The sequence below is a fragment of the Lissotriton helveticus genome, chromosome 2_1 (assembly GCF_964261635.1).
Source record: "Lissotriton helveticus chromosome 2_1, aLisHel1.1, whole genome shotgun sequence".
In the NCBI taxonomy this organism is placed as follows: Eukaryota; Metazoa; Chordata; class Amphibia; order Caudata; family Salamandridae; genus Lissotriton; species Lissotriton helveticus.
Genome location: NC_136059.1, coordinates 701228434 through 701253895, shown reverse-complemented (window position 1 = coordinate 701253895; position 25462 = coordinate 701228434). Strand labels below are relative to the sequence as shown.

General features: G+C 43.1%; 1 long non-coding RNA gene across 1 annotated transcript in view; it reads right to left on the bottom strand.

Moving 5' to 3' along the window:
• LOC144819476 (uncharacterized) overlaps positions 1 to 25462 on the bottom strand; it is a 309601-nt gene that overhangs the window by 235512 nt on the left and 48627 nt on the right. Inside the window, exon 2 of the long non-coding RNA XR_013607392.1 lies at positions 14186 to 14369. This is a non-coding gene — a long non-coding RNA (uncharacterized LOC144819476). The remainder of the gene's footprint in view (positions 1 to 14185; positions 14370 to 25462) is intronic.

Genomic DNA, 25462 nt, shown 5'->3' with positions numbered 1-25462 from the left:
TGGTGATGGTGTTGTCACATGGCGTTACTGTGGGCCACTAGGTTCTCCGGTGTCTGTTTGTGGTGCAATTTTTTCTCCAATTTCCGACAGTGTTGCTTGGAGGTCTGGAGGTCTGCGGTGAACGTCCGGGGAGGATGTGTCGAGCAGGTCCCAGAGTTTGACGGCGTGTTTGCATGCGGAGCTGGTGTTCAGGAGTATGCAGCGGAGGTGGTTGGGTTCGGTCCTGGTTGGTGGCCTGGCGACTCTGGTGCTGGTGAAGCTGCAGTTCTGGCAGGAGAAAGGTCCTTGGATGCGCTTGGGGGTGGCCTGGTCGCAGGTGTGGTCTCGTCCGGAGTTGAGTGCGTGGAGGGTGCTGGCGTCGTAGTTGATCTGAGTTGATCTCAGAATCTAAATTAGATGTAAATGATTTTAGATGAACCAAAAGAGTCAACATGTGTGCCTTGGTGTCTTAACCAAGTATTTAAGAAAAACCTGAGAGGTGGAATACACACATGGGAGAGTCACACAAGAGAATAGTTCTCGTAGCATAAAACTCTGATGGAAAATACAAAACTGAGTCCCTCAAAAGTTCACCTCTCTAACTTGGACAAAGAGAATAGAGCTAATAGAAGGGTTTGACGCCATCATTTACGGTTCGTTGACAGACAGATAAGGACAAAGGAAGTGCATCATTACTGAGAAATTTGTTATACACTTAATATATAAATAAATTCACTGCAAAAGCAAAGGTTACAGAAGAATTATAGTAAGGTGAAAATATCAGTTAAAAATTACCATTTGAACCAAAACAGAACGACTGAAATTTACCAGTTATAGTTATCTGAGGGTTTGGTGAAACACTGCTCTCTCTGTGACAACAGCTATACAGTGTGAAGTCCGTGTGTAGTATGGTTGTAGTGAGAGAATGGCCTCTACACAAAGTTTGGTGTACAGGTCAACAAAGTCTGTGCAAAGCTGTGTTTAGTGAGAGACTGGCCTCTCTACAAAGACTGCAGTACAGGGCGAAGTCTTCTCATAGTAGGGTTGGTTTGGGGATGCATTGGGATCTCCACAAGGACTGTTGTAAGGGACGCAGTCTGTGTGTAGTAGCGTTTGGTCACAGACTGGCCTCTCTGCGAAGACTGCTGCACAGGGTGAATGAAGTACAACAGTCTTCTCAGAGAGTAACAGTTTCCATCTAGTATGCCTGTATGTTCAACTGAATTAGCACTAAGTATGCATCTACATGTTTCGGTGTTTTGAAGCCAATACTGGCCACGTTCTTCAAGATACCAGAATATCTCTCAGGTGCCAATATTTATCGGTAATACTGGGTGGGCACCTAACTTTGTCCACCTTTGCTCTTTCCAATGCTCGTTCAGAACCGCTATGCTTATTATTGAACGGTGCGGGGCATTTGACACAAAGCAGGTACGCTGCTGAATCAATCTCTTAGTCTGAAAGGAAGTATCTCTTCACAGCAAATTGAAAGCTATAGATTTCGTCAGCCTCCAAGCTTCCTTGTCAGTTCAAGCTCGATTGTGGGGCTGCTGCTTGCCTAATCAGTCCTCCCACACCTCATTTGTGGTGTACCGTGGATGCACGTCTGCACATCTCCCTTACCGTGGATACATCTGCACATTTTCCTTATTGGATTTAATATCCAATAACTAAGTTAGATGCCCACCTGGTATTAACGATAAATATTGACATGTGAAAAACATTCTGTTGTCTTAAAGAAGGTGGTCAGTTTTTGCTTCAAATCAAAGAAACACGTCTACTCATGCATAGTGCTAACTCTATGGAATATACAGGCATACTAGATGAGATCTGTTTCTGGATCATGTGCCTGCATTGATTAGCTCCACTAATTAGCAAACAATTAAGACAGAGTGGATTGTCTTTTGTGTTCGCTCCTTTTCTTTGCTGTTTGTATGTTTTTGATATATTACGAATTTTCAAGTACAGTGGTGATTTTTTTGTTTGTATAAAAGTAACCTGTCTTTGACCCCTTGAATAATATTATAATGTATACTCTAATTTGCGCATGAATTATTGGATTATAATATTTGTACAGTGTCATATCACTAATTTGTATTCCTTTATTTATTAAACTTCTGATTGAATCAGTAAACATTGTTGTAAATTACTGAGGCTGGCGATCGTGGACATGAGTTGTGGATGCATGTATGATGGAATAATATCGAATGAGGCCTTGTGGTGATTTATAATTCCCGAGGATAAACTTTGTTACTTTACAGCTAGTGTAAATCACTCCAATACCTTTAGGATGAGTTCGCGCTATATAAAACTGCAAAAAGAAAGAAGAAACTGGGGCACAAGAACCCACATGTGGTTAGGTGATATGCTTCTGCGACTGAACAAGGCAGCAGATTGTACATTTATTAAACCTCTTCACATTCCACAGCCTACATTTGATTGGTTGCAGAAGGTGAATTTGACCAGACTCAGCAATTGCCTGGTCAACAGGCGAAGGTGGGATTTCAACTTTGGTATTGGTTACAGTGCTATTAACGTAGACATTTGACCTCCTTGGCTACCAAGTCAATTTCTGCACAAAGTGACGTGATAGTGGAAAGTGGCTGTTTCTTCCTCTGATGCAATGGGGAATAGCAATGAGGACACATGGTCATTTAATCGAATGGATATTTGCTGCGTTGTCATATATTGCATGAAATTCCACGGGCAGGATTAGCTCCAATAAAGGGGGGGAGGGGAGGGATTAGAGATTACACCTGTAAAAAGAAAGCTGTTTAAATTTGCTGATTTTTCACAGCCAGTATAGCAGAGCTAAAATTTACTTTGGTATCCATAACGATATTTCCGCTAGCCACACTTGAAGAAACCAGCCTAACTCACAAATAAGAACAAAGCTGTCCATACACTCCATTACACGTCACTGAGCAGAGCTTTATCGCCAGAGGAGTACAACTCCAGTGGGAAATGGCGCAGAGCTTTCCATATGTTCCATCACACTGCCAACATGAGGGATGTTGACGTGATTTCACCTGAAACTGGCTGCAAAAGCAAACACGGTTCCCTTAATGAATTCTCGAAATAACTTCAATAAATAAACAAGACAAAAAGATATCAGCACATGTGCCCTTGCATTATGGACTGTTTGTGTGTGAGTTAAAGTGTGTGCAGGGCCTTCACACAGTTTCATCTCAGATGACTTAAAAGCATTTCATACATCTTGCTTCAAACATGCAAGGCATTACTTAAAAAAAACTAAAAGCTGGCAGCTAACTTCAGAATTACTAAAAAAACATACACAACCCCTCTGCGACAAAAAATATAACATGGCTGACTAGTGCATATGAGCTTTTGGTAGTAAGTCACAGTAATGGTGTACTTTACAACTCACAAAGTCCTCTGCGCTTAACATACATTTAAAGAAAACTTCCAAAAGCAACTAAAGTGGTAGATATTTGTTGGGACAGAGAAGTCCTCCTCACCCATGCCCTGAGTGTCCCAACTGTAAAGTTGTCTGGATCCCTAATGCTGAATCTTGTTGTCATAGGGAAACACGGATCATGCGTGTATGCCGTGACACAGGCCTGTCTCAGGGATTGTGGCCGTGTTGGATGAGGAGGGGAGCCCAAAGCGCTACCCTCATAGTGATGAAATGCTACTGCCTTTTCAAGGAGTTCAGGAGCATGAGTGTGTTGGTGGAAGCATTCCATGTAGGGATCAGTAGGAGAGAACAGGTTCTTTGGTGTGTCCCTAGGTTGAGGCCTACATGCTCACTCATGTATAGCTCTGCTGCTGTCTGCTTAACTCACCCTTGGCCTATATCAGTTTGGTGTGTAGTGCTGCGCAATGTATGTGCGGTGTACATACATGTGTTGGGTGTATGTGTGTCTGTGAATTGTACAATAGAGGGCTAATTCAGTGCTGTGCAGTGTATGTATGGTATATGCATATGCTGGGTGTATGTGTGCATGTGAATGTTGAAATGTGTATTGCTGTTCAGTGCCTATATGGTGTATGCTTGGTGTATGTGTGCCTGTGAGTGGTACAATACATGAAGGAGGTAGAGTAGTGCATAAATAATGTTTACATGTGCTTGGTGTTTGTGTGCATGTGAATTGTAAATTCCATGGCTGACTTTGGGTTACATTTTGCGAGACCCAGGGTTGCATTGTGAAGCAAGAGGATGCAGAGGAATCAATACAGACAGATTTGTGTATTGCTGCATTCCTGTAAGCTGAGTGTAACATAATTAGAGAGTTGGCCAGGCTCCCCAAGTACACTTCACTTCAGTATCCCCACACCCTTTATAATAAGTGAACTGTATATTTGATGTAGAGTCTCGTTAAGACTCTCTTATTCCCCTAATCTGTTTTCCTTTGGTCTTCCCTTTTAGCTGTGTTATGTTGGTACCTTGTCAGGCGCCAGGACGCTCCTTTGCTGGAGCAGCTGTGCGCGTAATAAAATAACCATAGAGTCCTTGGCTCTGTTTCTAACACTATCCACAGGGGGCCCAGAATAAGCTACCATTTATGCCCACTAGGGAGATAGTTTTAATATTGCACACTGCCCCTTACTCAGACCCCTGGTATTGCTCATCCTTGATAAAACACCTCTGCTCCTCCCCTGTAGCACACAGCAGGTACCTTGTGGTTGTGCTGTGTGGTGGGAGCCCACTGATAAAGCATGTCACCTTTGGGTGAGTGAGGGTTCTCATCCAAAAGACTACATGCTTCTGACTCCCAGTATCTGTGGTCTTAAATCCCAGTATCTGAGGCCTTAAGTTTCAAAACCGGACAGACTTTTGTGTGTGAATCAAACCTTTTGATACTCATATCACTGTGACTGACATCCAGGTGTGAACTCTAGTGACTCCCATAACCCGTGTTGTGGGACTATCAACTTTGGAGTCGCTCTTGCTTTGAAATACTGCTTTCTAGCGAGAGAGAGGGCAGAGAAGTAGGCACTTCATAAGGAGGCAGACCCCTAGCATAAACTTCAAAGAATCTAAATCATTTTTAGGTCGAGCATCAGTGCGCATGCGCTGTCTGCAAGACCTGAACTTATCTATAGAACTTAACATATGCTAACTCCACCGTCAATCTTCCTCACTGCCTCCTGACTGGTTCCTGCAGCCGATATGTCATTTCCCTTGAAGACAGCAGAGCACCAGCCAAGTAAAATTACGCTACGCTGTGAAGGCATCTTTGTTGGTTGGACAATCTCTTTTCCTACTGCTGGCCTTCTCTGTGCTAGAAGTCCAGCTCCTGTCTTGCGGTGCCCCTACGTGCAGCAGAGGTGCTTACCATTTTCCTGTAAATGATGCTGACTCCACCGTCAATCTTCCTCACTGCCTCCTGACTGGTTCCTGCAGCCGATATGTCACTTCCCTTGAAGACTGAGGAGCACCGGCCAAGTACAGTTACGTTATGCTGGGATCTCAGTTGGTTGGACAAACTCTTTTCCTACTACTAGGAGTAGTATAGTTAGGAGTCCTAACATTAGGACTCCTAAATGCCTTCTGTGAATACCGTAAGTCTTAAAGATAGGATTTTTCTCAGCATAGGAGTAGTAAAGTTAGGACTTCTAACTTTAAGACTTTTGGTATTTACAGAAGACATTTAGGAGTCCTAAAGTTAGGACTCCTAACTTTAGGACTCCTAAATGCCTACTGTGAATACCGAAAGTCTTAAAGTTAGGATTTTGCTCAGTTTAGGAGTAGTATAGTTAGGAGTCCTAACTTTAGGACTCCTAAATGCCTTCTGTAAATACCGAAATTCTTAAAGATAGGATTTTTCTCAGTTTAGGAGTAGTAAAGTTAGGACTCCTAGCTTTAGGACTCCTAAATGACTTCCGTGAATACCAAAATGCCTAAATGCCCTCTGTTAATACCAAAGTGAGTAAGTGCCTCTGTGAATACCAAAATGGTAGTAAGTTTAGGATTTTGCCTTAAGTTAGTTCTGTGAATCGGACCCACAGTGAATAACACAAACTGCACAATGCACTTTATGGGGACCGTGCATGTAACACAATCTGGATCTAAAAGACTTAACACACCGAATGGTTTTAATAAAAACAAATTCTACAATGCATTAAGGGCACTGCGCCCTAAGTGCAAACAGGCTGCAGAGCCTTTCACGGGCACTACATAGTGCCTAACACACAGACTCTCTCCAAATCACTGTCAGTCAGGCTCCTTTATATAGACAAGCTGTCACCAAGGCACTTTACAGACTCCGTGCTTTTCACACCAACTGTTCAGTGCACTTTAATAAAGCACCATGCATGCTGAATTCTAAATCCATGGTACTTTAAGAACATCTTGTATTTCATGTGCGCAGTCTGTAGAGGCTTTCACAGACTGCACCTTTCACAAGTCGTGGATACACTGACGTTTGCACAAGCGTTCACCACCGCACTTTACAGTCACACTGCTTCAATGAGCAGGCACAGCACCGTTAACATGACATTTATATAGCATGTTACAGATGGAATTTTTAAATCATATATAAACCACCTAACTATGTATACCTTTCAATCATAAGTTATAAGACGCTTTAAAGAAATAGCATCTTGCAAACAAATTATTTTTACAACACTTCCTAGGAATACATTTTTCACACAGACCGAATCGAAAGCACACTTTCTTAAAAAATGTATGAAGCACTTTACAGGCAAAACCTTTCAAACACAAAGTTTTAAAATAGGGAGTGTTGTGTGCACATATAACATGGACAAAAAACAGCCACATTAACGGAATTAAAGGCTCACAGGTATCAAATGCAGCAAAATGATGGCCAGGCTGGCACAATGGGTCTGATTTGTTTATATATGCACCTATATAGTGCTGCCCTGTCTCCCACAACATCTTCAAGGTGCTGAAATTATAGCTCACCTTCCCTTTTTAATAAAGTGGATTTTTAAAATTCTATTTATTCTACCTAAGAACACTCAATAACACACAATCCCACTGCACGTTTCCATGATATTCAATTTATCCAAATAATTCCACAGCACACCTTGCCACATAATTCCACTACACAAATCCAATCCACACAATACAATTACACAACTAAATAATACATTCCACTACACACCTCATACAAACACTCCAAAACACATAAGTAAAAGAGACTATCATTTATAATGCGACTAGCTCTAACTTAAACTAATGTGAGACCTACTACATTTCCAATGCGTGTTAGTGTGTGGGAATGGACATTCAGAAAGGGAGCTTGAGATCCCAAAAATTGTCAACTGTAAAGCAGAAAGTTGGCCTGACGAGGAGGAGAAGCTCTGCAAGACTTTTGCCGCTCACCAGGACTGAGCGGCAAGGCCTACTAGTCTTCTACTCCCTTAGTGAGGTGTCAGACGATTGCTGATGCACTGATCAAGCTATACCCATCTTTAAGGAAAAGTCAGTGACACTTGTATACCAGAGAAGGGCTGATGCGACGTGAGTCGAGACCGTCGCTGTGCCGAATGGGTCATTGTCTGTGTGCAGTGATGAACCACAAACTTGTATGGCAGGTTTGGCTGCTGCAAAATGAGCTGCTATTGCTACTGTGGTGAATGGGTCATTGTCTGTGTGCAGTGAGGAACCACAACCTTGTATGGCAGGTTGGGCTGTGGCAACATGAGCTGCTATTGCCACTGTGCTGAATGGGTTATTGCCTATGTACATTGAGGTACCAGGTACCCCATATGCCAGGTGGGGCCACGGTGGAAAAATTGTTGTGCTGAGTGGGCCGTATCTTGTGTATGGTGGTGAGCTGGCAACCCTGTATGACAGGACAGACTGCCATGAAGGAATCTGCTGAGACGATTGGGTCGGAGCTCATGTTCAGTGGAGAGACCATGACCCCGTATGCCAAAGGGGGTCACAGGTACCAAGAAAGAAGTGTGAATTGTCAACATCATCACCAGAGGGTAGAGGCCACCATGGGGACCACTATGGATGTGCACCGCGACTGAGGACCCACGTCTGAATGGTTGCACTCTTTCCCCCACCCCACTCATCATGGGGCAGACCAAAGTACTTACAAGCTTGAAGGAGCCATGAAGAACATCATGTCGCTGGAAGTGCATGTGAGGAACTCAAGGCTTGGGCTGCTTGCAGTGAACTCACCTGAACCACATCCTGCTGTTTCAGTGCTCGCAGATGGGGCGCGCTCAAGAACTCTGGTCCCTCTAATCCTGCAGGTTAGGGTAAGACTGATTGTAGGTCAGTCAGCCCCAGGGGAACTTGCTTGATAGATAATGGTTTGGCGCTGGAACACTTTCGACTTAAACACAGAGTCAGAATGGAACTCTTGAGACTCGGGCTACTATTGGGGACTACTCTGAATGTGGTCCATAGTGAATGGGAAATAACCACTATCGCTAAATCAAGGAGGGAGTGGGATACGGGAAACCGTCTTAGAAACACTAGAGCCCTGACCTTAAGGGGACTGTGGAAGTTCTTGTGAATGTCGTATTTCACTTTGTGTTGCTAGTGGAAAAATAAAATACGTATCTTTTCATGAAAGTGAGTATTTGGATGGACAATAATGTATTGTTTCTTCTGCTCATAATTTAAGTTGTGAGCCTGTGTTCATCTCCTTTGCCTACCTCCCCCCCTAACCCTAGGGAGCCTTGGCCTGGTTGGACACCACTATTACTGAAAGTCAAGTGCGGGATACTTGGCCCAGTTGCTCAGAATCCATAGTAGGTCGGGCAGAGGACATCAAGAGTAAAAGTCTTTAATTCCTGTAGTTGGGCCCAATAACTTCTGCTTGCCCGGGTGCTCTCCAAACGGGGTTCTGGCAAAATTAATTTGGATCTTTTTATTTACTTTAAACTAGTATTTGGCATGCTTTTACAAGATGCAATGAGAAACTCCCGTGAGAAATATAATTTTGCATTTAAATGTGAAAACTTTTAATGCCAAATCTTTGCATCGGGTCACCACAATCATGATGCGAAACTGTCTCCATTTCTTCTTTCCCAAAGACCTGGGCCCTGTTTCCTAATTCTCCCAGTTCCGAACATTTGCAGACAATAATACCATCTGTTCAAGCAACGTGCAGCTCGAGTTGATTGAGCTCAGCAGCAGCCAGAGACGATCAAGAGCTTTGCCACATCAGCATGAAAACCTACGCTCGTGCCAAAGAGGTTGGAGGTAACGACGACGCAAGCAAAGGCATGGTGCATTGTATCAAATAGTTTAAAGAAATCCTGTTTCTTGGCATTGCACGCCTAGACAGGAAAATGGGAAACAGTTTGCTTTTTGCTATGAAAAAAGTAATTTGGCTGAGCATGCTCAGGAACATTTGAATACACTTGTATTTTTTCCAAACTGAAACCCTCTCATGCTAGACGCAACAGACACATTTGGGGTTCTGGGGAATTAGTGCTTTTATGTTGTATGACCCAGAGGAATATGAGAGCAAAAGAATGTTATAGATGTCATTCATTCCTCAATTGAATAGAACATTGCACTATTCTGTGCCAGAAACAAGTACGATACTTTGAAATACTAAGAGAGAGCCATTATGCACTCGACGTGTTTTCTAATCAGTATCTGCATTATGTCATAATGTCTGGATTACTTGCCAGTAATCTTCATTACTCAGATTCTCTCTTCGTCGTCACAGCACTTACATTATAAGTTTTATTCCTCATGCTCCTCCATTTCTCACATCCTCCAAAACCGTTTTGGTTACTATGAGTGGTGGCTTGCAGGGAACGAGGGTGGTGGGTAGGGGTGTGGGGCGAGGGATGGGTTTTGGTAGGACAAAATATTCCACAGAAAAAAACACCTCCTCACGGCCGCCTCCCTCTCTCCTTCGTAGTTGCTTTGCTGATGAATCCCAGAAGCACACAGGCTACCCCAAGCCAATCACAAAGCTGCAATGCAGCGTTCTGATTGGTTGGAGCACAGTGATTCGGCGGTCAGACGGGGAGTGGAGCCTGGGCATGTTCTCCACCCGGGCTGTGTTTTACAGCCCGGTGGAGAACATGCTAAGTGCGCATTAATCTTTGGCCGGCCCAACTGTCATGTGTACTTGAATCACTCCTCCCCCTGTGTCACTAGATCCGCCATGCCCTAACCCAGGCCCAGAGCTCTGAAAAATAAAATGATAATAACGATGTTATTATCCTTTAATTTTTCCTTTTTTCGCCAAAGCGGAGGAGCCGCATCTGCCTTTTCTGACCCTGACTAATCCCCATGAAATGTCCTTCTTCCTCACACGTCTCCAGAACACTACAAAGGCCCCTCCTCTAGAAAAATTATAAAAAGGACGAAAGGAGAAAGGAAGGAAGGTTTGTAAGTAGTGAGAGGAGGAAGAGAGAATCAAAGTAATGAAGATTACCAGAAAGTAATCCAGACATTACCACCTCATCTGTCTACTTGTCCCATTCTTTATATGATGAGGATATGCCAAAGCAGAGGCCTTCTTAAAAACCATCAAAAGAAAGAAAGACAGAAACCACAGAAAAAGTGTGAAACAAAACTTTCATGAAAAAAAAACGGTGATTCACATGAAAACAGAACTACATCAAGACAAATTAAATATTTCTGGGAGATTGCTTTCCAAAGGACACTAGACCCAAAACTTAATTTAATATTCTGTGCTACATCACATCTTTAATGTGGAATTAATGTGGGCTAGGAAGCCCATGTTGCAGCAGAAGACATGTCCACAATTAAAACACTAGCCCATTACACCCAATTAGCAGTCTTGCCCCGAGTGGAATGATCTGCCACAGTGTCTAGAAAATCTCTGCCAGCCTGCCTATGGGCTGAAGAAATCAAAAATGTGATCCATCTTGTCTGTATTGCCTTGGAAGATTTACAACCTCGGTTTACGGAACCGAAATGTATAGTCTTTTAGATAAATGGTAAGACTGTTTACTACATCTAGGCACATCACAAAGGAATCTGCGGAAAAGGAGTCTTTCACAGAAGGGATAATCATTTCTTGCTTCCTGTGAAAGGAACAATTTGTTTTAGGAAGAAAATAAGGACCCAAGGCAAGACCACCCTTTCCTCGAAAATCTTTAGATAGCAATACTGGCAATGAAGGGAACCAAGGGGTATATTATCAAGGGGTTTTATCTCCGCTTTTTTGGCTTTATAAGCCAAGAAAGCGGAGATAAAATTATCTCCCTATTACCAAGCTGTCGCTAACACCAGTTAGCGACAGCTAATAGGAGATAGCGACCATCATGGGCCCCACTTTGCATGTCAGTGATATTTATCACTAATGATATGCAAAGTGGGCGTGCCAAGATGTTAGCGACTGGAAACAGTCGCTAACATCGCTATCTCCTATTACCAACTTTTGGAGATATTTGCGCTAAGGGCGAATATCTCCAAAAGCTAACACCTGCCCTGAGCAGTTCTTAGCCATGTTATCCAATGGGAGGTGGATAACATGGCTAAGAGCATTTGCTCGATAATGCATGAATATCGCTGACTTTTCAGCGATATTCATGCATTGCGGGCGTTTTTTATCGCATTTGCGATAAACCTTGCTAATAGCAAGGTTTATCTGCGATAAAAATCGCCGATGTGCGGCGATAATTTTTGTCTCTAAACAAGTTAGAGACAAAAATTATCGCTAGTTGTTGATAATATACCCCCTACTTTCTTATCCGCCTAGCAGAGGTAATGGCTACCCAGAGTCAGAAATATATCTGAAGCTTCATCTAGAGGTTCAAAGGAATGGCCCTGTAAAAGGAATAAGACCAAAGGTAGGTTCCAAGGGGGAAACAACTTTTCACCTTAGGCCTAATAAAAGCCTTTGAAGAGGCTGGAGACTAAGGGCCAGATGTATCAAGCTATTTTGGGATGACAAACAGTGAAATTCACAGAATTTGGCTGTTTGTGATTGCAAAATCGCAGTGTGCAATGTATGAAAGCAAAACCCAATCGTAAAATACAAAATGTCAAAAATAGCATTTATAAAATTTGAGATTTCTAATTTTGCGAATCTGAACTTCGCAAGTCCAAATTGCAACTTGCTATTTGCGATATCGCAATTAAAATATCACATAGAAATGTATGAAAAATCTCAATTAGAGGTTTCATCAAAAATCACTATTTGCGACTCGCAAATTACTACCAACTCAAGGCAGGTAACCAGGTGCACACTATTTAAACAGGCCCAGAGTGCCTCAGAGTCCTTCACAATGGCAGCCCTGTATGTCATAGCGACGAGGAAGTGGAAACAATCAGCAGCACAGAGAAGGAGGAGGAGACAAGAAAGCATTTACAGAGTGCACATTACCCTGTTTCAGCAGACAGAAGAAGAAATACATGAGAAGTACAGGCTAGACTCAGCTACTATACTTGACCGGATAGATGACCTACATCCAATACTGGAGCATCAGACCCGCAGAAGCCAAGCCATTCCAATACATGTGCAGGTGCTGTACTGGCATCAAGGAGTTACCAGGGGGTGATAGTTGTAGCTGGAGGGGACACCCAAAGTTGCCTGTCATGCTTTTTAAAATCTTTCCTGGATGCAGTGGTTCAGAGAATGCACCATTACATCAGGTTTCCCACTACGCAACTGGAATTGCAGAAGACAAAAATGGATTTCTACCAGATGGCACAATTCCCACATGTCATTGGCTGCATTGATGAGACCAATGTCGCAATCTGTCCCCCTCAGTTAATAAGTATGTGTATAGGAACAGGAAATCATTTCATTCCTTCAACGTCCAGGTCATATGTAATGCCTCACACATCATCGCTGACATTGTGGCCAAATTTCTGAGTAGTACGCATGACTCTTACATCTTCAGGGACAGTGGAATATATACACGTCTCACTAGGGGAAAATTTGGAGAAGGATACCTGCTCTGCTAGGTAAATGCATGTCGCTCACTCTGATTGACTTCTTGTATCTGTTGAAATTGGCCAGTGATTAATATGTTTTTCACCTCATGTAGGTGACAGCGCATATGCAGTGCGTTCATTTATACTCACACCATATCTCAATCCAGCAACCCCAATTGAAAGGAAATACAATGCTGCCCATAAGTCGACGCGCAATGTGGTGGAGCGGACATTCAGACTGCTGAAGTGTAGGTTCCACTGCCCACACAAAAGTAGAGGTGCACGGCAGTACAGGCCAGAGATATGTTGTAAAATCGTTAATACCTGTGCCATGCTACATAAGCTAGCAACAACATACGGCATCCCATTGGACACCACAGATTCTGACTCAGAGGAGTATGATGACCCATGGCCACCTCACAGAGCAGCAGGTGGTGTAGGTGCTGCAGATGGTGAGTAATAAGACCAAGCAAATCATGACTGTTGCACAACTGTATTTTATTAACCTTGACATCAGGTAATATGTGTGCACACAGCCTCCAAATCCTCACCGCTGTGTGCCTTCAGTTGCTCATCATGGCATATATACACTCCATGCACATTTACAGGTTACCTCACCCATTTGCATGCCTCAGCCACAACACTAACTATTTCTTTCGCCCACGCGCAGCACTGGAACGGTCAATGTTCACACTGCCCTCCCTTGATGAGGGTTCTGATGCTGTCCCTTGCCTTACACTCCGCCGTCTGGGCTCAGTTACCGGTCGAGTGATGCTGCTGTGGCTGGAGGCCTCCTCACTGTCCCCAGCTCCCAGTATACCTGTGCCAGCTATGTTGGCTGCCTGTCACTCCTCAACAGCATTGGTGACCTGCACCAATCCCCTGGCAACATCCTGGCTGCAGTGGGCCATTTCCCCCTGCATGAACACGGTGCGTCTGGTAAGGACAGTTGTGGCATTGCACAGATGGTTGGCTGCCTTTGTGTACCCATCCATATGGCTACACAGGCGTTGTTTTTCACAGCACTTAGAGCCATGTTCCCTCTGCAAGGTGGTGCATAGCTCTTTGATTGCTACAGTCATGTCCTTGATAATCTCTGCATTAGCCCAATGACCCTCTGCAACAGTGTTGTTCATCTCCCTCATCCCATCCGTGATGTCTGTCATGTTATTATTTAGGGACACCAGCTTCCTTTGCATTGATCTCATGCTTTTTAATTGCAGCCGCTGCACCTTTACTATTTTCCCCTTCAGCACAGAGAATACAGTGGATTCCTCCCCCTGGTTAGCGCCACTTTGTGACTTCGCTCTGCATCTGAGTCTACTGTGGTTGCTACGCTGTACAGGAGACTGATGAGTTTGACGCTGTGCTTGCTCTTCGGACCTTGACTGTGAAACATCCTGGATGTCTTCCACTCCTCCTTCCAACTCCTGTAGTGGAGCCACAGTTTACCTGCGTGGTCTTGGTGTAGGTGTTGTTTGTGTTCTTGTTTCTGACTCTTCCTCCCATGCCTGTTGCTCAGGTGCATCATCAATTTGTGTGTCTTCTGCCTCTGGTGCAGGTTCTCCTGTGAATACAAGAGAACGATTTACTGTGTGTCCTGCTTTCTGTTATTTTCTATTAAATGTACACGAATTGGTATACCAAAATACTGAGCTTAGCTTCCTCATTGACTGGTGTGAGTACACTGTGGATATGGTTCTCTGTGTCACTGCTTTGCTATCTAATGTTTGGGAGTGCATCGCTCTGATGGAGCAAGGTTTCATATGTACAGAAACTTGCTTGTATTCAACTCTCTCAAAATAACATATAATATAATAATCAACATGTTTTGTCCATTAATATTTGCATTACACAACATATTTAGTAAGCTGGGGAAGCTTGCGTATGTGCTTTTACTAACAGTAACTCGAATGCATTGAAATGCCTGCTGCAACGCGGGACTTTCACTGCGCATGCGTCTGCCACACTCACGTGATGTGACGTCTTTTCTGCTTTGGTGGGAAATTTTGCTTCTGTGCACTAGTGCCAGAAATAGCCGCTTCAACCGTCACATGCTAACACTTATGCTGCAGCTTGTACTAATCTTGTTCGTCTTGCTTAACCATTAATGCAAAAGTTAAAATTAAGTAATGGGGTTAGAGTAGAGATAGGTGGTTTACAGTGCATTCATTTATTTTTGTATTCTAACATGTTTCTCTTTGACTTTGTTACTAGCTCGTATTTGGGCCTGAGGGGTGTGTTGAATCGCCATTTTGAAACCCTTTCTGCGCATGAACCGGGAGAAACGAGAGACCTCGAACTGTGGCATTGAAATTGTGCCAGGGATTGTCTTACCATCGATGCACCTGAGATCCTCACCCCATGACCTGGGAAAAGGAAGAAGACTTACAAATTGTTTCAACGTTGTATGCTAAAATGAAATAATATTGGTGGGCGGAATAAAATTGTGAGAAAACAAATTATGGGTGGGAACTTGATCAATTCAAGTCAATTGAGATGATCTCATCTTAGTATGGTGTGATGACCTCTCCTCGTCTTTCCATCCAATCACTGAAGGGGAACACATAGATTTGCAACATTTAGGGGTGGTACACTGCCCTCGAAATGGAATAACTAAGGTAGGCTCAGATAGAGAAACTGTCCGACTTGTCCGAATAGCTGACCCAACGCACTTAATAGGCGATCGAGAGCAGAGGTGCTGGCGGAGCACTCTGTCAGAAGAATCAATTAACCAATCCGGGTACTAATTGGCTTTTCCTAGAGAGAGGGGTGTGGCGCTGGTGTTGCACTTAGAGGAGGTCACCTGTCCTGATCTGCACCTGTCTTGTCCCATGCGGGACCTGATTAGTCGGGAGCCTGGCCCCGGTCATTTTGCCCCAGCCCGTGACCAGGATTGGTCATTGCACAATTCTAGGTAAATATAATCTATGTGGTATGTCCTTGTGCTATTTCCCGTTCTCACTCCTTCCCAGGTACCAATGTCTAAAGGTGTTACTGTGATTTCCTACAAACTTTATGTCCTACTGGTTATATTCCTGCTTGTACAATTCATGGTCACGAGATTGTGGCTCTATCAATTTGTCTCAGAAAATCTCTCATAGATAAAGGTTTTAAAACATTCCCCGAGTTTGTGGTTTATTACAGGAAAATAAATGTGTTTTAAATGCTGCCTATTTAAACTCAACTCCCTTTCCGATCCCTAGGACTTATAGCAAAGGTGACAAGGATTGGTAAGTCATGGTTTACAGGTATAAGTCCTAAAAGAACTAAAAGCACTGATAGGGCCAATAAAATTAGTAATTAGTTAGGCAGGAATACTAGTTCAAAGTGTGAATGTTATATGAGCCCAGGTGAGAATGGTAAATTGAGCTGGTAGGTCCCTGCACGCTCTATCAGCTCATGATGCATTGCTGGGCGTTAACAAAATGTGGACTGGGGTGGCAATCTTACTGGGTCATTTAGGAGTGGGGAGTTTGGTGAGTGATGGCTCAGGGGGAATTTAGCATGCATCTTACCTAGTCTGGTGTTGTCTGTGGCTGAGCTGTCAATATCTGCTATGCCACTGATGCTTTCTGGCTGGAGGGTGGACTCCACCAAGTCCTCCAGGGGTGTTGTCGCTTGCTCTGTCGATGGTCCTCCCCCAGTTTTCTTTGCGTCCTCAGGCCTTTTTGCCACCTTTTCTCCTGCCCTTGAGCGCAAGTCGTACCAGTGCTTGTGTAGGTCTTCAATGGAGCCCTGTGTGGCACCAATGGCATTTACTTTGGCTTGTATTGCCTGCCAGATCTTCCTCTTTTAAGACTCTGGTATGTACAGTGATTTTTTTTGCCAAAGAGCTGTTCATGGCTCTTCACCATTTCCTCAATGAGGATCTCCAATTCCTTCTCAATAAATGTATGTTGTCTTTTCATCCTGCAGCTCCTTTCCCTTCTCTGGTGTGGCCATGATGTGACTATGTGCCTGTCTGAGCACTCCTGATGGGCTCTTGGCACTCTGAAACAGCATGGGCAGTCTCACTTCCTGCTTGTGATGTCATCAAACTGCATCAGAATTGCAGATTTGCTCATTTGTGATTTCTTCATTTGCAAACTCGCAAATACCGAAACTCTTATTGCGATTCTGTGCTTGGAATTTCAAATTTGACTGAATCCCTAAATGTGTCCGACTTTTTTCCTGCATAGCGTTTTGCGATTCTCAAATAGCGATTCGGTAAAAATTGCTATTTGGGAATCGCAATTTGGGTTTTTGGTACATCTGGCCCTAAGTGCCTGACTTATATTTTGATGTATCTGCAGGACCTATTAGTCCAATATTGTGGAGGTCCATGACTTACAAAAGAGCTTAGGTGACCCCCTACCTTAACTGAGTCCATCAAGGTCTCAACATAGTCTGAATTCAAATCCTCTGGCTATTATCTTTGCCTGGGGTAAACCCACTTTAGGTTATCTTCCTTTTCAATGCTCACATTATTCCTTCCTTATTTTAATTCAATTTCCCATTCTAGTCCCCAGAATTCCCTGTCCTGAAGAGACCCCGTAACTCGAGAGGGTCGAAACGACATCGACTTTTTAAAAGGGAGAGTCCTAGGACACCAAAAAACATTCCTATTGATTGAATTGATAAATTGATTCCACGAGGGACCTCCCAGTATATTCCATTAATTCAACCGTTCCATTTTTTTATAAGTCACTGTATAATATGTCACTGTTGGGTTTGGTCACTATCCTGGAGCACAAAAGTTACTTGAATCACCTTTTATCCTGTATATAGTGTGAATAAATAAGAATAGCTTTATTTCGTTTTTTATATATGATTGTTGTTTATAAAATAAAAGCTACGCCCATTTTCGGCTGAAGTGGGCTTGAGAGAAATGTATTGTTTGGTGGCTTCAATTCTTAAAATTGAGATTTAGTCTATGTTTATCTAATATAATAATAGAGCTAGAAGGGTATAACTCCCCTCTCTAACTACAAATCTGAAATTTGTTAAAAGGACTCCTTATCATATCTTCCACATCTAATGTTTAAATGAGTTCCATGTGAATTTTCTAAAAGTGAAATTTGTAGAATGATATCTTAAAACCCAACCTTGCTATTAAAGAGGATTTTAATTTATAATTAATTTTTTTCCAGTTGTATAATAATGTTTTTATTGGCATTTGCAGATGCAAACATTCTATATGGGTGTATGAGCCTTGGTTGCAATGTGCGCTTGCATTGTAATAGCATTCTGACTCATACAATTCTTCATATTATTTTACAAGGAAAATGTCCTATTGAGATAACTCTCCAACCTCCCCCAACATGTGTCCGTTTACATGGTTACATAAAGCGAGTAATACTGTGTCTAGGGTCTATATTACCGTTCATGGTCTAGGTATTATTCCCACTTTGTTCTTCCGTAATGGAGACTTCCTCTCCTTGGTGATCCTTCGTCTTTGGGGCCCGTTCTACTTTTAATTTTGATAACTGCGAGGTCCATGCCAGGAGTTCTCCTCTACCTTATCATCCTTTCGGACAAATTCATTTCGGACTGATTCTGCCGTTGCCCACTCACACATGTCCCTAAACAGTTACTCAGAACGAGGGGTGCGAGGTCGCATCCATACTATGACAATACATTTCTTGACCAGGACAAGCCCTAAGAGAGTGAACTGCCTACTGAGCATCTTGCGCCATGGTGCAGGTAACAGTCCTAGTAAGGATCATAAAACGATCCCCTTGAGAGCAAATATTCAGCCACCAACACTACTTGTCACACATACCCTCAAGGATTCTCATGCAGCCAGGATTGACCAACTCAAGGTAGAACGTACCATGAACCAAAGAATCAAATCAGTGCAAAAATAACAATTATTACTAATAATTCTTGCAATTTATTAAGAACATCTATGCATATAATACTTAATCACAAAATTCAAAATCATTCATTTCAAAAACAGATTTGATATTCAAATATATCATTCAGATTTAAAAACAAATGATCACATTAATCAATACAGGTTAAAAACCGCAACAACAAGTGGGACAAAAAAAGCAACAAGAAAAATTATTTAAAATCACGAAGACATCACGATGGTCAGACAAACAGATAAGTAAAATATATATATATATATATATATATATATATATATATATATATATATATATATATATATATATATATATATATATTTTTTTTATCTATCTATCAAATTTGCCTTTATTTCACTTAAGCATGGCCTGATGACAATACATGTCAAACTTTGTGGAAAAACTTAATTTTTTCCACTTCTACATAATGGTAACCGTCTGAACGAGGGGACTAATAAATGGCGACAGGGACCATACTTTCAGTTCCAACTTCAAAATATGATCCTCAAATAGGAATGTATATATAAATAAGGTTTGTCATGTAGTGAAACATAACATTCAAGATAACAATTGTTGAATAGCTGAAAGGCAAGTATTGAGCTACAGTGAAGTCATAGTTTTGTCTTAAGTGGCAAAATGAGTGTACTCAAAAAGGGCCATATCTTGGAGAAAGAAAACTTACTGGATACATCAAACGGTGGACTGTAACAAGGCAAGTTAAATGCACACAACTAGAACAGAAAAATGCCTGTCAAATATCAATCATCAAGTGTTGCATTTGTCATAGATCCGAGATGTATTCCAACATAAAGCACTGACGCGTTTTGGTAGGTCCAACGTAATATCTCCCCCACCTTCTTCAGGAAAGTAAACTTCTTCCCACCTCGTATAAATAGTTCTACATAAAAACTGACTTGATTAAAAAGCCCATAGCAACATCCTAACACGGTACACACCTAATGGTAACCCTCAATCACTCCCACCATTCGACCAAAAGACATATTTAAGGAACTTTGACTGGTTGCACTCATACTTCATTCATTCATGTGTATGACACTAAGGAGCACGTTCTCTTAAAGTGAAATGACTCTCCAATAAAGGTAAAGTTCAAGAATGCGGGCTACATCAAGCTCCGCAAACACGTGAGACCAAAATCCCCCAATAATAGCGTGAACCTGTCACTGGACCTATTACCAGTCTCAGCGGAACTCCATTCACTCAATAATTCTCCAGCAAGGGGCAAATTTACCTCCAAATAAAAGTACTCCCAGGATCAGGTGTACTCTAAAAGATGTAGATTAAAATCCTAACCATACAGGCTGTAAAAGATACGCGAAAGACAGTCCTAGTAAGACTTGCCTATTATCCTTGAGGATACTCAATCCTGTAGCCCTCTGTAAATGTGTGAGTACTTCTTCCCAGTAAGAGAAAGGTAACGGGAAAGACCAAATCATATTAAGAAAATCCACTCCACATTTGTTACATCTTGGGCATTCATCTGTGCGGGACGGGGAGATTATGTGTAATGTACATGGGGTGAGGTATACTTGGTGGACTAAGTTTTTTGGAGGAGGTTAAACCATGTGTTGGCACTGACCTTTTGAACCCCTTCATGAACTTTCCTCCATTCAGCCTCCATTAGGGGCTCATCTACAAGCGTGTTCCACTTTTGCTGAATCTTGAGACCTCATTCAATTGTTCGTCTCTCAGTGCTCTATAAAGATGGGAAACCAGTTGTCTACCCTGCGTCATATACAACATGACCTTTAAGGTGTTGGTGGTGGGAGGCTCCTCGTGGAACCCCGTCCAAAGTTCTCTACACTTGGAATTTTTCATACTGCAGGAATTGGACGGCCCTAAGCTGAAGGTGACCCATGCTTCCTCGCATGTGATAAATTGCCCATCAATGTAGAGACCTCCCAACACCTGACAGTACCCTTCTCTCTATATGGACACCAACATTGAGACAGCAATACTGGCAAAAGGGTGCAGCTCCCACAGGGCCATATCTGGGGCACATGGGGCATGTTGCACCACCTGGCGCACCACATTGTCCCACGTGGCAGCTAGATGCCGCACAATGTATGGGATCTGTCCGGGGTGCCGTATTCCAGCTTTAATAACTTCGTCAGTGAACAGTCTTCATACGTTCCCCCTTAGAGATGTCTCTCCCAAATATTTACTTTGTCCATCCAGTGCACCACATGCTGCAGCTGGGAGGCCATATAATAAAATTCCAGTCCTCCCTCTGCCCAGGTTTGTTTTAGTGTTGCCAGACTCCCCACCCCCTCTGCATTTCTTCCCCCATAGGAGGTCTGTCAGTAGGCTGTCTAGTGTGTGAAAAAAATGTTGCAGGATCATGTAGAGCGAATGTTGAATTGCATAGAGGCAGCGCAGAAGGACAATCATTTTGACAATTAAGAAGCACTCCATGAGCGACAACGGCAGCTCCCGCCAGAAACGTATGGGCCCTCGTAGTCCCTCAATCACGCACCCAATTTGAAGATCCAGGTATGTAGAGGCTGTGTTTGCCAATCAGAACCCAAGAGATAGCGCCCCATATATCGCCCCTTCACCCCCCCACGATAGCTCGACTCGCGGCAGCTCTGTCACCTGCACCATTGCCAGTCTACCCACAGGAACCATCTTGGACTTCCCAGGGTTAATATGAAGGCCCGAGATGTCGCCAAAGGATCACAACTCCATTAGGAGTAAGGGTACGGAGCGCTCCGGATGAGATAAATAAACCAGCGTGTCGTCTGCATATAGGGAGACCACATGATTAGTCGCCCCCAGCTTAATGCCCCAGGGACCCAGCTTATGTCGCAGATGCACTGCCAAAGGCTCCATAGCCACCGCAAATAGCAGCGGGGAGAGAAGAGATCCCTGGCGGGTGAGCAGCCATGACAACGCGTGCATTACCCCGCGCTGCCAATATGACGCTGCTTTTACAACCCAAGTCGTTACAACGACTTGCGCTGGAGGGCTCTGTTGGAAAAGGAATAGTTCAATTTTCTAATCCAACACCTTCCCTACTGTAATGTGGGCTGGAGTTGGAATAGAACATTAAACTATTCCACTATCCAGCGCCTACAGCGCAAGTCGTTGTAACGACTTGCGTTGTAAAAGCAGCATCGTAATGGCAGTGCGGGGTAAAAGCCCGCTTTGTCATGTCATACATCCTCCCTGACGTGTGCCTCACCGAAGAGTGAGAGGTTTGGACACCGTCCTTCCGATTCTGATTCTGGCCGTAGGGGCTGAGTAAAGCAGATGCACCCATTTGAGAAACTGTTCTCCCACCCCAATTAGTCTGAGAACCTTCCACATATAGGACCAATCAATGGAATCAATAGCTTGTTCGATATCCAGCATTGCCATGGCGCAATCATTCTACAGTAAGCCTGAAGTGTGCTAAACATGAGCCAAGTGTCGTATGTTATGGGCAGTACTTCGTCTCAGTTTAAACCCTCCTTTATCCGAGCGGATAAGCCAGATCATTCTAGGAAGGAGACGCTCCGCCATAATCCCGCCGAGTATTTTTGCATCAATATTTAATAGCGAGGTGGACCTATAGGAGGTGAGCAAGAGAGGGTCCCTGTCATTTTTAAGTATCATGGCCACCAATGCTTGTCGCATGCAAGGCGCTAAAGATCCCTTTCTTAATGCCTCATTATAGACTTCTAGCAATCTATCCGCTAAAAGTGGAGCAAACTGTCAAAAGAACTCTGCCAGGAGACCATCGGAACCTAGACTCTTGGCCGGTTTAAGTCGGCCAGCATGAATCCTCTTTTGTAATCGCGGCACACAGCACCTCAGTCACCTTGTGCTCCAACTGAGGGATCTCGACCATATTCAGAAAGGCAGGAATTGTTTCTTGATGGGAAGAAGGCCAGTGTTCATATACGGCACGGCAGATGGCTAGCCTGTGTCTCCGAGATTGACCTTTGTGTATAGACCACTGCCCCACCGTTATTGCAGATCTGCATTATTGAGGTTACAGGGGTTTCCTGCCTAACTAATCTTGCCAATAAGGCTCGAGTCCTATCTCCCTCTCTGTACAATATTTGACAATAGGTAGTATTGATATGTTTTTCCAATCTACGAAGGTCCGTCAACAGGGCCTCCCAGGCCCTACACCACTCCACCAGTCCCTGTGGAGCCAAGGGGATCTTAGCTTCTAATCTACCTAGTATTGCCTCCTGCATAGTTACATCCTTCTCCACCTGCCTTCGTACCCCATAGGACATTTTTATATATATTCCCTTAAGAACCACTTTGATGGCCTCCCATTCAACCACATGACTCAAGGCAGACCCCCAGTTATCCTCAAAGTAACGCTCCAGCTCTTTAGTGAATTTGGCCACAAATGGAGGGTCGGTCAAGGCCTCGGTATTAAGCCACCATACGGGTATCTCAGACCTAGTCCCGCGTCCACTGAGCTCCAACAGGACAGGGAAATGGTCCAAAAGATATCTGGGTAAGTATGTTATCCCACACTTCATCCAAGATCCATAGAGAGAAACCAATAATCAAGTCTGCTGGACGTCCCTGTAACAGGGGTGTAGCAGGAGAACTGCCTAGTATTTGGATGTCGCTCATGCCATACATCCCTTAGATGCTTAATTTACAATTCATTTGAATATAAACAGTATATTTCTACCTGCTTTCAATCTAATGTCGCACTTATTAGGTGAAATAAGGCAATACCAGTGTTAGTCTATGGGAGAGATAGACCTTCAATCAGTGAAAAACAACTTTAGGAGTTTTTTACTGCCAGGACACATAACACTTAAGTACACATGTCCTACTTTTTAAATACAATTATTTTATTTATTTATTTAAAAAGTTTTCTATAGCGCAAACATGACTGCCAAGGGTATCAGAGTGTTTTACAGTTTATACATCAAGAAGGATACAAGAGGTAAAAACAGAACAACCAAACGAAAAACAAAGCTAACATTCTTGTAGAGTTGGGCGTCCTAGGCAGCCTTGGAAGCTAGGACTCTAAGGCAGAGGATTCTTCATCCGTATCATTTGCTTCCTTGAAAAGGCGGTGGAGGGAATCAGAATGTAGCGAACAAGGCCATAGGGGTGTCATGGCACAATACAGTATAACATTTGCAAACGGAAGAAGCGGAGGTCATAAACTGCCAACAGGTCCAAAAAACAGAGTTTGTAGACTGAAACCACCGAGGGTGTCCTCTAGTTCCTTGGAAGCTCTCTTTCTATGGAAAAAATGTCTTCGTCAGTAACAATTTAACTTCCTTTTGAAAAGGACAGTAGAGGTATTCAACCTGACTTCATGGGGCAAGGAGTTACTTATCCTTGGGCGATACCCGATAAGGCTCAATTGTAGGTTTTTTTTACATTGAATTTTTGTGGTTTGAGCAGTAAAGTGCTGTAACATCTAGAGGCTCTCGAATCACCTGAGAGCTCGAGTTTTTGAGCGAGGTACATTGGGGTATTGAAATGAATGGCTTTATGTGTCATGCATGCAATTTTTAGTTGTATCCGAGCTTCATATGGGAGCCAGTTCAGGGATATCAGATTAAGCGAGATATGATTGTATCTTTTAGCACCTGTTAAGAGCTTTGCAGCAGAAATTAGGGCAGCCCTGAGAGCAGCCGTCTTCAATCTTGGAAGGTCGCAAAGGGTTGCGGCACCATAATCCAGCTTTGAGATCACTAAGGCTTGCACTGCAACCTTTAAGTCAAGTGAAGGGGGAAAAGGTTTTATTTTCCTTAAGATAGAAGTTGGAAGTTCGCTCCTTTGGTGATTGTACTAATGTGCTTCTGCATGTTCAGACTCTTGTCTAGCATTATTCCCAAAGACATTGTGGAATCAACGATGTGTGGTGTACAATTAAGAGCTGTTAGTTGATTCATCCATTGTTGTATGACTGGAGATTGCTTGGGTGGTGCGATTAAGAGGATTTCTGTTTTAAGAACTTTTAACTGTAGATGGTTATGTGTCAACCAGCTTTGTGTTTTCAGTTAGACTGGGTTGAGGGACCTGATGTCCTCAGGAGAGATCTTCAGGTACAGTTGTGTATCATCTGTGTACATGTGATAGTGAATGCTAGAGGATTTCAGAATTTCTGTTAAAGGCTCCATGAACAGGTTCAAGAGAGTGGGTGAGAGCGTCCTGCATCCTGCATCCTTAAAAAGGAAGGTTGGGCCTGGCACAAGGTTCATTTTGCCATGTCAAACTGTCAGTTTAAAACTGCAAAACAGGCTCCAGTGGCACACCTGGGATATTTGTTCAAGTGCTTCGTTAGTGGGTAGCATAATGAGTGCTGCAGACCCACTTGTAGCATTTAAAATTGACATGCCCTGGGTACAGGAAATACCATTTACTAGGGGCTTACAAGTAAATTAAATGTGCCAATTAGATGAACGTCAGTTTTCACATGCCTGAAGGAGAGAGCACTAGCACTTTAGCACTGGTTAGCCGTGGTAACGTGCCCCTAGCACCAACAAAATTGAATAAAGCAAACAGGAGCTGTGAGGGCAAAACATTTGAAACATTTGAAATAAGGATGTCAAGTCTAAAACTTAGCAACTGGGGAAGTCCCAAGAAGGGCCCCTAAGCCCAGGAAATATATGTTCTGCTAAAGATGTAGGGGAAAGATTATGTTATTTTCTGCAAATGTTTGGCCATTGTGACACCGAGGATGCACTACAGACACTGAGCAAGAAACCCAGAGATTTTAAAATATACACACTGGAAGGCTTAAAAAAGACTGCAAAAAACGTAAGCAATGCGTGTAATCTAAATCACAAATAAACTTGAAGATGCAGAAAAAGCT